This window comes from Lemur catta, chromosome 12, assembly GCF_020740605.2.
Source record: "Lemur catta isolate mLemCat1 chromosome 12, mLemCat1.pri, whole genome shotgun sequence".
In the NCBI taxonomy this organism is placed as follows: Eukaryota; Metazoa; Chordata; class Mammalia; order Primates; family Lemuridae; genus Lemur; species Lemur catta.
The window spans coordinates 74629857-74642834 of NC_059139.1; the positions used below are offsets into that span (position 1 = coordinate 74629857).

The 12978-nt window shown below is 38.3% G+C and overlaps 1 non-coding gene across 1 annotated transcript; it reads left to right on the forward strand.

Annotated features, from left to right (window-relative positions):
- Positions 1 to 1663: 1663 nt before the first annotated feature.
- LOC123648677 lies at positions 1664 to 1770 on the forward strand. The gene has a single exon (XR_006738705.1). It is a non-coding gene; the product is annotated as a U6 spliceosomal RNA (small nuclear RNA).
- The last annotated feature ends 11208 nt before the right edge of the window (positions 1771 to 12978 follow it).

A 12978-nucleotide genomic window follows, 5' to 3' on the forward strand; every position in this document is an offset into this window, starting at 1 on the left:
TACCATGAGGTCCAAAGATAGTATTGATTTTGAACTTTATTAAAAAGATATCATATTGTGTGTAGTCTTCTGAGACTTGTTTTTCTTATTCAACAGTATGTTACGAGGATTCATAATACACGTAGTTATAATTCATTCATATTCACTGTTGCTTAATATTCAATGGTTATTTTCTACAGTTGCAAGTTGCTGGGCATTTTTGTTGTTTCCAGCTTTTGCTGGTTGGTTGGGTGGTTGGTTTATTGCCGTTACAGAGTTGCTATAAACATTCATGTACATAACTCCTAGTGCATGTTCCTTCGGGCATATTCTATGCTGTGCCATAGGGCATAGGGCACTCTTCAAGATAATGCCACATTATTTGCCAATGTGATTGAACCAATTTAAACTCTTTCTTCTAACATATGAAAGATGCTGTTGATCTACATCCTCTCTAATACTTGGAGTGCCAAATCTCTTAGTTTTGTCAATAAAGTGGCTATAAAATAGTATTTTTGTTGTCTTTTTGAATAAGTGACTATGGTATTACTTATAAAATGAGCTAGAAACAGGTATTGCTCATAAAGCTAGCTAGTAAATCAAGTGGAAGCAGAAATGTTTTAGTTCAGAAACTCATATATATATGATTTTTGTTTTCTGCTAAACTATAAAGTGGATCTTCAAGTCTATAGAGCCTATGGTAGTGAGGGAAAAAAGGTCTGGATTTCACTCCTAGGATTCCTTTTAAATTTAATGTCTGATTCCATGGGTTGTGTTTATGTAACATCAAAGTAACTATTTTAACTTAAGGAGTGAAAAGTGGGTCTTTGGCATCACATAGACAAGAGACTCAAGGTGTTTGTTGGATGTTTCATGTTTAACCACTCAGGTTGGCATTTATAGAAAAGACCCCTCTTCTGCCAGACTACCATGTAGCTACTTTTCCTTTCCCTAGAGGAGCTGTAAATCATTCAGAGGACAAACTGGCAGGTGTTATATAAACACTGAATACAACAGAACATTCCTTTCAAATAATGTCATATTAAAACTTCAATAAGGCTCAAAGAATTTGCAATACCCCAAAGAAGAAAGCAATAAAACAGCCTCAGAAATACTGAAATTTCTGGTAAAATAAATCTACAATGTTGACTTTGGAAGAAAACAAACACCAAAACAACAATAACAACAGCAACAAAAACAACAACGAAGTTTGTACAAAAGGAAGCAACCAATATTAAAGTAAATAAAATGCCTTTCTGTAACCAGAAGTACTGCTATTTCCCACAGGTTCAAACAACAGTGCTTTTATGCTGCAAAATTAAAGTTTACAGTGACATGTGTGATTAAGGATGTTGCAGTGAAAATGCCTACCTATTTGCTGGAAAAAAACAAAAGCTAGGTACTATATAGAAAGGATAATAAGCTATTTCCTTTTATTTTCCTCTGGACTTAAAGTCAACTCAACCCAACAAGCACTAGCTTCATTTTCTCTCTTTCTTTTTTTTTTTAATCCAATTCACACTAGTTTATTGAGCATCTAATACGGGCAGCTGGTGAAGGATGTTAAATATTTAATGGCAAAGAAGACTCAGAGAGGGGTGGGGGATTCAAATGGGAACAAGACTATGTGGCTAAAGGGCAGAAAAAACAACATATAAGAGGTCAACGTCTGAAATAGACCTTAGTGCTCGCTTTGGCAGCACATATACTAAAATTGGAATGATACAGAGAAGATTAGCATGGCCCCTGCGCAAGGATGACACACAAATTCGTGAAGTGTTCCATATTTTTCTGAATAAGTTTTAAAGTAGACCATACATGATTCTATTTTATGTATATTTGCATGAAAAAATGCTAGAAGTATATGTACCAAAATGTTACCAGTGATTTTTCTCTCCATGTCGGATTACAGATGATTTTTATCTTTTTCCTTTCACTTATGTATGTTTTCCAAAAATTTCCACAAAAATGTGTTAATTTTGCAATAAAAAATTTTTCACCAAAAAAAAAAAAAAAAAAAAAAAAGAAATAGACCTTAAAAGATTGGGCTGATGGAGATGGCTGCAGACTGTCTTCCAGACAGAAAGAACAGCACAAGCAAAAGCACACATATATAAAAATCATTATGCTTTGAGACCACAGTGAATAGTTTAGCAAATGGTATAGGAGTTGGAGGAAATGTTTAAAAAGACAGTTGAGAGATACGTCGGTCAGGATTCTTTAGGCTGAAGATGACTGCAACATAACTAAAAGTAGACTTAGCTCAGAAAGGCATGTACTGGCCCACCTTACTGAAAAGTCAAAGAGATGCTCTGGCTTCACTTGTGGCTGGATCCTGGGACTCTCACTTAGCTCTCTAAATTTCACCTCTTTTCTTTTTGTTGGCTTCATGATTATGTTATACTTGGTAACTCTTGGCACCTTTAATCTTTTATCACAGTAACTTCAAGCAGCCTCAATAGAAAATGGGCTTCTCTTTCTTAATTGTCTAGACAAAAGTCTCAGAATAGAGATTCATTCGTCTGATTTAAGTAATTTATGCCTATCCCTGAACCAGTTATTATGTCTAGAAGGATGTGCCATGTGTTGACTCGTAGAGCCAAGAAGGTCCAGGGCCAGCCAGACTCTATGGATTTGGGATGGAGGAATGGGTACCCACAAGGAATCTTAAAGATCTACCACATAAAGAACTGCCTCCTTGGTAGAATAAATAGCAGGTGCCACATTTTGGGGTCTCTGGAGTCAATCTGAAGAAAATGCACTGGAGCCATTGAACATTTTCATGCAAAGAAGCAGCATGATTAGAGCAGTTCTAGAATTATCTGGTCCCAACATGAGAACAGGTTAAGAGTTGAAAGTGACTGAAAGTGACTGAAAGAGAAAAGATGATCCAGTTATAATGTTCGGGGGGGGGGGGGGAAGTGAAGGTCTGAACTAGAATTGTGGTCCTGCTCTTTGAAAGGCAATGGATTAAAGACATTTTGGAAGTTGTATCAACTTGGTTATTATTGGCTGAATTCTGTGGACGAGAAATGAGGCATCAATACAATTGTTGTTTTCAAATCTGGTTAACTGGAGAAAGAAAGGAGTCAGGAGAAGAAGAATTTGTTTGGGGTTGAAGCTATTTAGCTGGGAAGTGCTGACTTTGAGGATAGTGGTGCTTCCAGTAGAGATTTTCATCAGTCAGCTGGGAAGTGAAGTTGGAATAAAATCAGAAGCAGAGCCAGGTCCAAACAGATAACAGTGGGAAACACCAAGGTAATCCAAAGAGGCAGAAAGCTGGAGGTGAAACAAGAGTGATTCAGGAGCAGGGAGTGACCTTTGGCTGGTTTCTATGTTCACACCCAGTGGTTGTGTAGGGGGACCCTACAGGTACTGAGGAGCAACTGAGGTCTGAGGTTTTGCCAAGGTGGCCCCCTTGGATAGTTAACAGAGCTGAGAAAGAGCTCTGGTCCCTTGTCTGTATAAGCAGCTCATTCTTTTCTTGACCAAGCTTCCCTAACAATCGCAAGTTTTCATTTCTTCCTTCCATTTTCTTACTTTTCATTTTTAATGTATATTCTAATCCTCCAAGTTTGTTAACCAGTCTGCACAAATCTTTCCATTCCCCAGTCTCTAGTTGTCACAATAGCTCCTCTGTGGGTCACCAGACCTTACCATCACCACTGCAATTGTCACATCCACTCCAGCAGCTCTTGGGAAAGAAGTCATCCCACACCCAGGACTAAGATCTTTCCTCTGGGTCACAGTCACTATATGAGTGTGGCCAAGTTATTAGGCTTTTGAAACCTCAATTTCCTCTTCTGGAAAAGAGTTGCTAACCATATCTACTTCATAGGGTCATTGTGAAGATTAAAACACATATGGCACAGAAGCAATATTGTTGTGTTTAACTTCACTGATTGTGTCTCTTAGTGAAAGATAATTTGCAACAGGGGAGTTCAAATTTGGAAAAGGATTCGATCATTCAATCTTTCCATTCTTGAATTTTTCACTTCACTTCTCATAGGATCCTCCTCCATATCAGATTCCCCAGTGTCCCAACCTTAGTTGAAATTTGTTGCTAAAGTGGAATTCTGACTTATTTGTGAATATACTTTTGAGATTACCTCTTTTACAAGGTATCCCAGATAAAGTGACTTTCAAAAGGAAGGAAGAAAAGGGGAGAAAAAAGGAAAAGGAAGAAAGGACGAGAAGAGAGCAAAGCCAGGAACAAACAAATTTGGTCCTTGTGTTTCACCACCTTCTGTCAGGAGCAGGAAAAAACATCTGGACTGATCCTGTGGTCAAGGAAGGACAGTCTCATGCTCAGGGCTGACATTTGACTCTTTTCTGGGTCCTCGTTGGTGGTTAATCACTAATTTCTGATGCACTAACATAACTAAGTTTACCTAAAATAGTGGTTCTCAAATTGCTGTCCCAGCAAAAGCGGCACCAGCACCACTTGAAAACGTGTGAGAAATGCACATCCTCGGGCTGCACCTTATACCCACTCAATCATCACCTGCAAAGGTTGGTGCCAGCAAAATTTGTTCCAACAAGGCCTCCAGGTGATTGTGATACATGCTTAAACTTGAGAACCATTTCTGACCTGAAATAAATGCTCTCTCAGGGTTGTGGGTGTGGTTGCTTTGGGCCAGAGGGAAGAAGTTCTGGCCATGCAGCACTCAGATCCTACCACATGGGCAAGTAACAGATGCCTGCTGGTCGCCAAAGGCAGGATGCTTAATGGAAATGTGATGCATGGTTGAAAAGAAGCTGGAGAAAAACCTCACTCCCCCATAAGCAGGGGAGCTATGAGACTGAGGTTCCTTCTGACCCACCTGTGGGAACCCTATGGGCTTCAGTGCTCATGGTGGTAGAGGATTTTTGGCCAAATGAGGTCCTGCCTTGTGCTTTAACTTCTTACTCTGGGAAAATGTGGGCACACATAGTCTCACCCTGTAAGAATCGCATGGAAAGGCTCAGTTTGAGGTTCCTGCAGACAGAATTTATTCGCACAGGGCTTTGCTCCCAAGCTCTGGGGTCACAGCATCTGAACAGATGGAAAAGTGAGTTTGTCCCCCTTCACCTTCACTGAAAGCACAGGGATGCTCTTGTCATAGTGAGGACCTTTCTTGGGTTCTGGATGTGCAGAAATCAGAGGTTGACAAGAGCTTCCAAACTCATGAGCTGCTCTCTCCTCCTCCCCACCTTCATAAATAAAGCAAAATACTATTTTAGCATGAGTTCCAACCAAGGTAGGGACGTAGTGAGGTGGCGGGGGGGCTGTATTGTCATTAGAGATAATGTAGGAGAGAGAGAGATTGGCATCTAACAGTGAGGGAAGATGGGTGCAGGAGTTGCATCCCAGGACTGGGGAAGGGGATTATAAGCACAGACCTGCAGGTGAGCTGAGAAAATGTGATGAGAAGGAAATAGTTCCCTCTGGCAGAGAGGCAAAAGGCAGAACAAGGTTGCCAAAGCCAAATATTATGTCCTTCCCTACATGTCTGAGGCCAGCCTCCAGCCCGGCTAGAATTCTTACTCTTGACTATGCAGAGAGCAGAAAAGAATAGAAAGGGTTCAGGAAGTCCAGGAATATCTCCTTTAGAAAAATTAGCTTTACTGGACTTTCTGCTTTGTTCATTTGCTGTCATCTAAAGAGTCTACATCCTCCCTGTCTAATAAGTGTTGTGGCATCCTGCCAAAGAGTGAAGCAGGAGGACATGGACAGCCACCACAAGTGACCTTGGAGGGGAGCAGGAGGTCTGAGAGTGCTCGGGCAGAGACCACGCAGAGCGACGCGGATTCCACATTCCCACAGGAGGACCAGGCCAGGGCCAAGTACACGCGTAAGAACAACTCTTTAATGAACCTTGCTATTTTGAAAGGGCTGTTCAGCTGTCAAACTGACCTCAACTAAATACAACTGTCCCAGTCGGAAGCCCTGAAGAAAGCCCTTCTCTTCAGCACTCTGATGCAGCTGGATCTGACATTCCACAAAGTGCAGTGATTTATGCAGCAGGAAGATGACTGGCTGCGGGGTAACAGGGGGATTTTCTTCTGCAAGAATTTCTGTCATGGCCTTTCCTGACCCTTCACCCTGGTGATTGAAATTTAAAAGTAAAATGAATGCCTTTTTCATGAGTTATTGAATTTCCCTACCCTGCACTTAGCATAACTTGCTACTTGGGGGAAAAAAGGGATAAAGGGTTCTGTTCAGTCAAATGTCTGAATTAATGATCTCCCCAAGCATCTTTGATTTAGATGGTAGATTTGAGGATGTAGGGGACATGGGTGTTTTCAGTGAGAGATGCAGCTTTTGGGGGGCTTGTTATATAAAGAGAAGCTAATCAGCAAATTGGTGATGAGACTGCAGGGAGGAGGGTGACCCCAGCTGGAGGGGTATTTTAAGCTGTTCTGGGGAACCAGACAATCTTGCTTTCTAAGCCCTCTCTGCTCATGGTGAGCTGCTTTCAGAAAATTGATTCACACAAGCACATAGCCTTGACCTTACCAAAGGGTTGGTAGGGAGAGGACAAATTGTATTTACCTTAGATTTGCCAAAACACATCTAGTGATTAATTGCAAAAGAATGAGGATCAGTTACATCATGGGTCAGACAAGGCCAAAAGGAACCATATGGCAGTTCTTCATTTCCCTTAAATTGTTTTAGAGATAATATTTATATTTAAACTAGAGTTTCCAAGATCGTTTTTACAAAAGTCATCTGACACTACCAGAAGGGCCACAGTGGAAAATCAGAGAGATTGGATGCATGTTGTACTAGAATAGATCAAAAGCCTGTGCACTACGCACCAGCCTGGGGTTGGCTTTGTTTTTTCTTGCTAGTTTTCCCTAAAGCCATTAGCATCCGTGACAAGACAACTTACAGACAGTGAGGCTGTAAGATGTCCACATTAAACAGCTGGGACAAGCAGAATAATTCAGAGAGAACAGCATCTAGTTGGAGCTGGGAACACCTTCATCCAAGATGGCTGCTTAGACAGCCTTTGCCACGGCAGCCTCAGGCTGGAAGGATAAAGAGATCAGAAAGAGGCTTCCTAAAATGCTTTCAATCTGTAAGCATACCTGCTATATATCAAGTGCCAGGGGACTATACAAAGAAGCAATGCACTTAGAACTCAGTAAGTGAGAAAATACACACATACATTGCCATAACGCAAAACATAATGTGGTAAATATCATAAACAAGACATACAAGATCTCACAACTAGCTTTCTGATAATCTCTAGGACCCACTGGATTTAGGAGCGACTGCATGACAGATGGAGATGAGATTACGGTACCCAACATTTACTTAACAGTGCCCATTAAAAAGTAAGCTGCACAGGGCAGAGGATTTTGTCTGTTTGGTACACTGCTGCATTACTGTTATAATACGAACAGCAAGGACAACAATAGCAGCTGCCCCTTATTGAGGGTGTATTTGCCAAGCACTGTGGTATGAGGTTTATATTTATTAGTCATTTAATCTTTTCAAAAACCTTATGAAATAGAAATTGTGTCCCTGTTTTATGGTTGAGGAAACTGACTTGGATTGAAAAATCAATTTGCCTAAACTCATACAGAGATGGAAAATAGAGAAGCAAAGATGAAACCTGAGACAACCATTGGAAAATAAGTAGGAGACAATGTGGAGGTAGCCAGGAATAGGAACTTTGGAAGACTAATACAAGATTAGTTAGCTGCAAGTGTTATTGCAAATCGTGGTTTGGCAGCTGTGTCGAGTTTGTACAAGAGAATCACAGATAACAGAGAATGGTTACACTGGATAGCATCTAGTTTAAGGCTTCTCACACTTTAATATGGATATGAATCATGTCAGTATCAAGTTAAAATCCATATTCTGATTCAGCCAGTCCAGGGTAGGACCTGAGATTCAGCATTTCTGACAACCTTCCCGGTGATGTGATGCCCCTGCTCTAAGGTTACAGTTTGAGTAGTAAGGGTCTAGCCCATTGGTCTCAAATGCTTGTATAGAAACCAGTGCTCAACAGTCTATAAAGAAGTCCATAGCTAAATGAAAACCATAAGGACAACAGACTGAGATTTTTTTACAGTTAACTTTATTCAGGTTTTTTTGTTATTATTTACATTGAGTTATAATTCACTCCATTTGCAATAGTATTGTGTTATATAATATAATTATAATATATTATTCAGATAGACTACAGTCCTTCCTCAGTAAGGTGGATTCATTCCAAGATCTCCCCAGAACTCTCAACCGTACCATCCGTGGATACAAAAATCCACAGATACTCAAGTCCCTTATATAAAATGCATAATATCTGAATATAATCTACACACATCCTCCTTTAAATCATCCTTAGATTACTTATAACACCTAATGCGATACAAATGCCATATAAATAGTTGTTATACTGAATTGTTTAAAGAATAATGGCAAGAAAAAAGTCTTTATGTGCTCAGTACGGACACAACCATTCATTTTTTTCAAACATTCTCCATGCTACCGTGGTTGGATCTGCAGGTGCAGAATCCCGGATACAGAGAGCCAACTGTGCCTGATATAAGTATTGATCAAATCATAGGCTAAAACTCTGGTAACCCTATGTCAGTCTCCATTTTTTTTTTCAAGAAAAGCTAGGAATCACTGATCTAATCCAATCTCTCATTTTATAAATGGAGAAACTAATGTCTATAGTAGAGAAGTGATTTACCAACTAGTAGGAAGATGTAGCCTGAGAGTCTCCTGGATCTAAAAGGTATTAATAGAAGCTAAGCCTACAAAGGTAGGTATCTTAGAGTAAATTACAGACAGCTTTACTTGTCACATGGAGAAATCTAGATTTTATCTTATAGGCAATAGCAAATTATTGAATATTTTGATAAGAGGAAGTGACATAATGAAAATTGTGAGTTAGAGCAACTAATCTGGCAACAAAATACAGAATAAGTACCTAGAGGCAGAGAGATCAATGTAGAATCTAATGCCTTATTAGCTTGATCTATAAAATACAATCTAAGATGCCATCAGTTATAAGAAGTACTTATAAACACCAAGTAAAGAAAAATTCTTGTCAATAAAGCCATGACAAAATGATTTCTTACCACTACGGAATTTTTATAGTATAGTTTTTGAATTGCTCTTTTATATATATTTAGTCACTGCTTTTTATCATATATTACTCTTGTGCATTCACAAAAGTGAACTATGAGCAATTGGGATTAGTTAAGGCCATGGTTCCCAAACTGTGTACCACAGCTTCTCAAAGAGCCACAGGGAACTCACTGGGGTGTTGTGGAATAGTTTATATTTTTAAACACAATAATGCTTGACATCTGTTGGATATATAATAGTATGAACTTGTAGCTCAAGGTTAGTTACAATTTCAACATTAGATCAACATTCCTTTTTGTTTTGATGATGTCATATTTTGTGAAACTGATATAATGGCAATTGCTGTGATTAAAAAGCAAGTACTACAAAAGTAATGTGGAACAGGAAATGAGGATGGTGGTGTCCAACTTGATTTTAAGGTTTGGAAAGTTGTGCAATGCCCAAGAAGCACACCCATACCATTAGTAGGTAATTCTAGTTATTTAAGAATGAAATAGACTCTGATTCTAGTTATTAGCCCTTTATCAGATGTATAGCATGCAAATATTTTCTCCCATTCTGTAGGTTGTCTGTTTGCTCTTGTGAAAGTTTCTTTGGCTGTGCAGAAGCTTCTTAATTTAATCAGGTCCCATTTATTTTTGTTGTTGCTATGATTACTTTCGGGGTCTTCTTCATAAATTCTTTGCCTAGGCTGATATCTAGAAGAGGTTTTCCAATATTTTCTTCTAGAATTCTTGTAGTTTCATGCCTTAGCTCTAAGTCTGTTATCCATTGTGAGTTAATTTTTGTGAGTGGTGGGAGGTGCAGATCCTGTTTCAGTTTTCTACATGTGGCTATCCAATTTTCCCAGCACCATTTATTGAATAGGGATTCTTTCCCCCACTGTACTTTTTTGTCCAGTTTGTCAAAGATCAGATGGCAATATGAGGATGGTTTTATATCTGGGTTCTCTGTTCTGATATGTTGGTCTATGTCTCTGTTCTTGTGCCAGTACCATGCTGTTTTGGTTACTATATAGCCTTGTAGTATAGCTTGAAGTCTGGTAAAGTGATGCCTCCCAATTTGTTCTTTCTGCTTAAGGTTGTGTTGGCTATTTGGGGTCTTTTCTTATTCCATACAAAGCATAGAATTATTTTTTCTAATTCCGCAAAAAATGACATTGTTATTTTAATGAGGATTGTATTGAATCTATAAATCACTTTGAGTAGTACAGACATTTTAACAATGTTGTTTCTGCCAATCCATGAGCATAATATGTTTTTCAATTTGCTTACATCCTCTGTGATTTCCTTCCTCAGTATTTTGTAGTTCTCCCTGTAGAGGTCTTTCACCTCCTTGGTTAAATATATTCCTAGGTATTTTATTTTATTTGTTGCTATTGTGAAAGGTATTGAGTCTTTGATTTGATTCTCAGCTTGACTGTTATTGGTGTATAGGAATGCTACTAATTTGTATACATTGATTTTGTAACCTGAGACTTTGCTGAATTTATTTATCAATTCCAGCAGTCTCTTGGCAGAATCTTCTGGGTTTTCTAGATATATGATCATATTGTCAGCAAGGAATAGTAGTTTGACCTCTTCTTTTCCCATTTGGATACCTTTGATTTCTTTCTCTTGTCTGATTGTTCTGGCTAGGACTTCCAGCACTATATTGAATAAAAGTGGTGACAGTAGGCAGACTTGTGTGGTTCCAATTCTAAGTGGGAATGTTTTCAACTTTTCCCCATTCAGTATGATGTTGCCTGTGGATTTTTCATGTATGACTTTTATAATTTTTAGGTATGTTCCATCTATGCCTATTTTGCTAAGAGTTCTTTTCATAAAAGTGTGCTGAATTTTGTCAAATGCTTTTTCTTTGTCTATTGAGAGGATCATATAGTCTCTGTTTTTGCTTTTATTTGTGTGGTGAATCACATTTATAGATCTGCATATGTTGAACCATCCTTGCACCTCCGGGATAAAGACCACTTGGTCATGGTGGGTTATTTTTTTTATGTACATCTGAGTTTGATTTGCTAGAATTTTATTGAGAATTTTTGCATCTATGTTCATAAGGGATATTCATCTGTAGTTTTCCTTTTTTTTTTTTTTTGTCTCCTTTTCTGGCTTTGGTATTAAGGTGATATTGGCTTCATAGAACGAGTTGGGGAGGATTCCTTCCTTTTTGATGTTATGAAATAATTTCCACAATATAGGTACCAGTTCTTCTTTGTAGGTCTGGTAAAACTCGGCTGTGAAACCATCTGGTATGGGACTTTTTTTGTTGAGAGATTTTTTTATTGCTGCTTCAATTCTGTTCCTTGATATTGGTCTGTTCAGGAGTTGTATTTCTTTCTGATTGAGGCTAGGGAGGTTGTGTGTTTCCAAGAATTTGTCCATTTCCTCTACATTTTCAAGTTTATTTACATAGAGATTTTTATAGTATTCAGAGACATTTTGTATTTCTGTGATATTAATTGTAATGTCTCCTTTTTCATTTCTGATTGAGCTCATTAGGGTGCTTTCTTTTCTGTTTCTGGTTAATCTAGCAAGAGGCCTATGGATTTTGTTTATCTTTTCAAAGAACCAACTTTTTGTTTCATTAATCTTCTGTGTAATTCTTTTGTTATCAATTTCATATAGTTCAGTTCTGACCTTAGTTATTCCTTTTCTTCTGCTGGGTTTGGGATTGGTTTGCTCTTCCTTTTCTAATTCCTTGAGATGATTCATTAGATTGTTCATTTGTGATTCTTCTGTTGTTGGGATGTAAGCATTAAAGGTTATTAATTTTCCCCTGAGGAATGCTTTTGCCATGTTCCAAAGATTTTATGCTCTCTTTGTCATTTAGTTTGAAGAATCTTTTGATTTCCATCTTAATTTCCTCCTTGACTTAATAATTGTTCAGCAGTAGGTTGTTTAATTTCCATAACTTTGCACACAGTTGAGTGTTTCTGTTGGAATTGATTTCTGATTTTGTTCCACTGTGGTCTGAGAAGATACATGGTGTAATTTCTATTTTTTTTAATTTGTTGAAACATATTTTGTAGCCTAGGATGTGATCAATCCATGAGCTGATGAGAAGAATGTATATTCAGTAGTTTTGGGGTAGAATGTTCTGTAAATGTCTGTTAGGCCCATTTGTTCTAGAGTCCCATTTCAGTCTATTGTTTCTTTTTTTATTTTCTGCCTGGTGGATCTGTACCATTCTGTCAGTGTTGAAATCCCTGGCTATTATGATGCTGCTGTTTATCATTTTGTTTAGATCAAGTAGGGTTTGTTTTATGAATCTTGGTGCACCTCTATTAGGTACATAAATATTTAGGATTGTTATGTCTTCTTGTTGAATTGTTCCATTCACCATTATATAATGACCATCTTTGTCTTCCTTTACCTTTATTGATTTGAAGTCTTTGTTATATGATATGAGAATGGCTATACCAGCTTTCTTTTGGTTTCCATTTGCATGGAATATTGTTTTCCATCCCTTCACCTTCAGTCTGAATGAGTTCTTGTGGGTTAGATGTGTTTCCTGGAGACAGCAGATACTTGGCTTTTTTTCTTAATCCATTCAGCCAACCTATCTCTCTTCAGTGGGGAATTCAAGCCATTCACATTTATTGAAAAAAATTGATAAGTGAGGTAGATTTCTGTTCATCCTGTTGAGCAGAACTTTATTGCTTTGTTTTACCTCTGAACCATTGTGCTACCTGTGCTCTGATCTTTAGCTTTTGGGTGATTTTACACGACTGAGTGTCTATCGTGCTGATCCATGCATAATGCAGTTCTGAGTACTTCCTGCAGGCCAATGACCAATAAACATGAAGAAATGCTCAACATCTCTAATCATCAGGGAAAGGCAAATCAAAAGCACAAGGTATCATCTAACTCCAGTGAAAATGGCTTTTTTCAAAAAGTCCCAAAACAACGGAC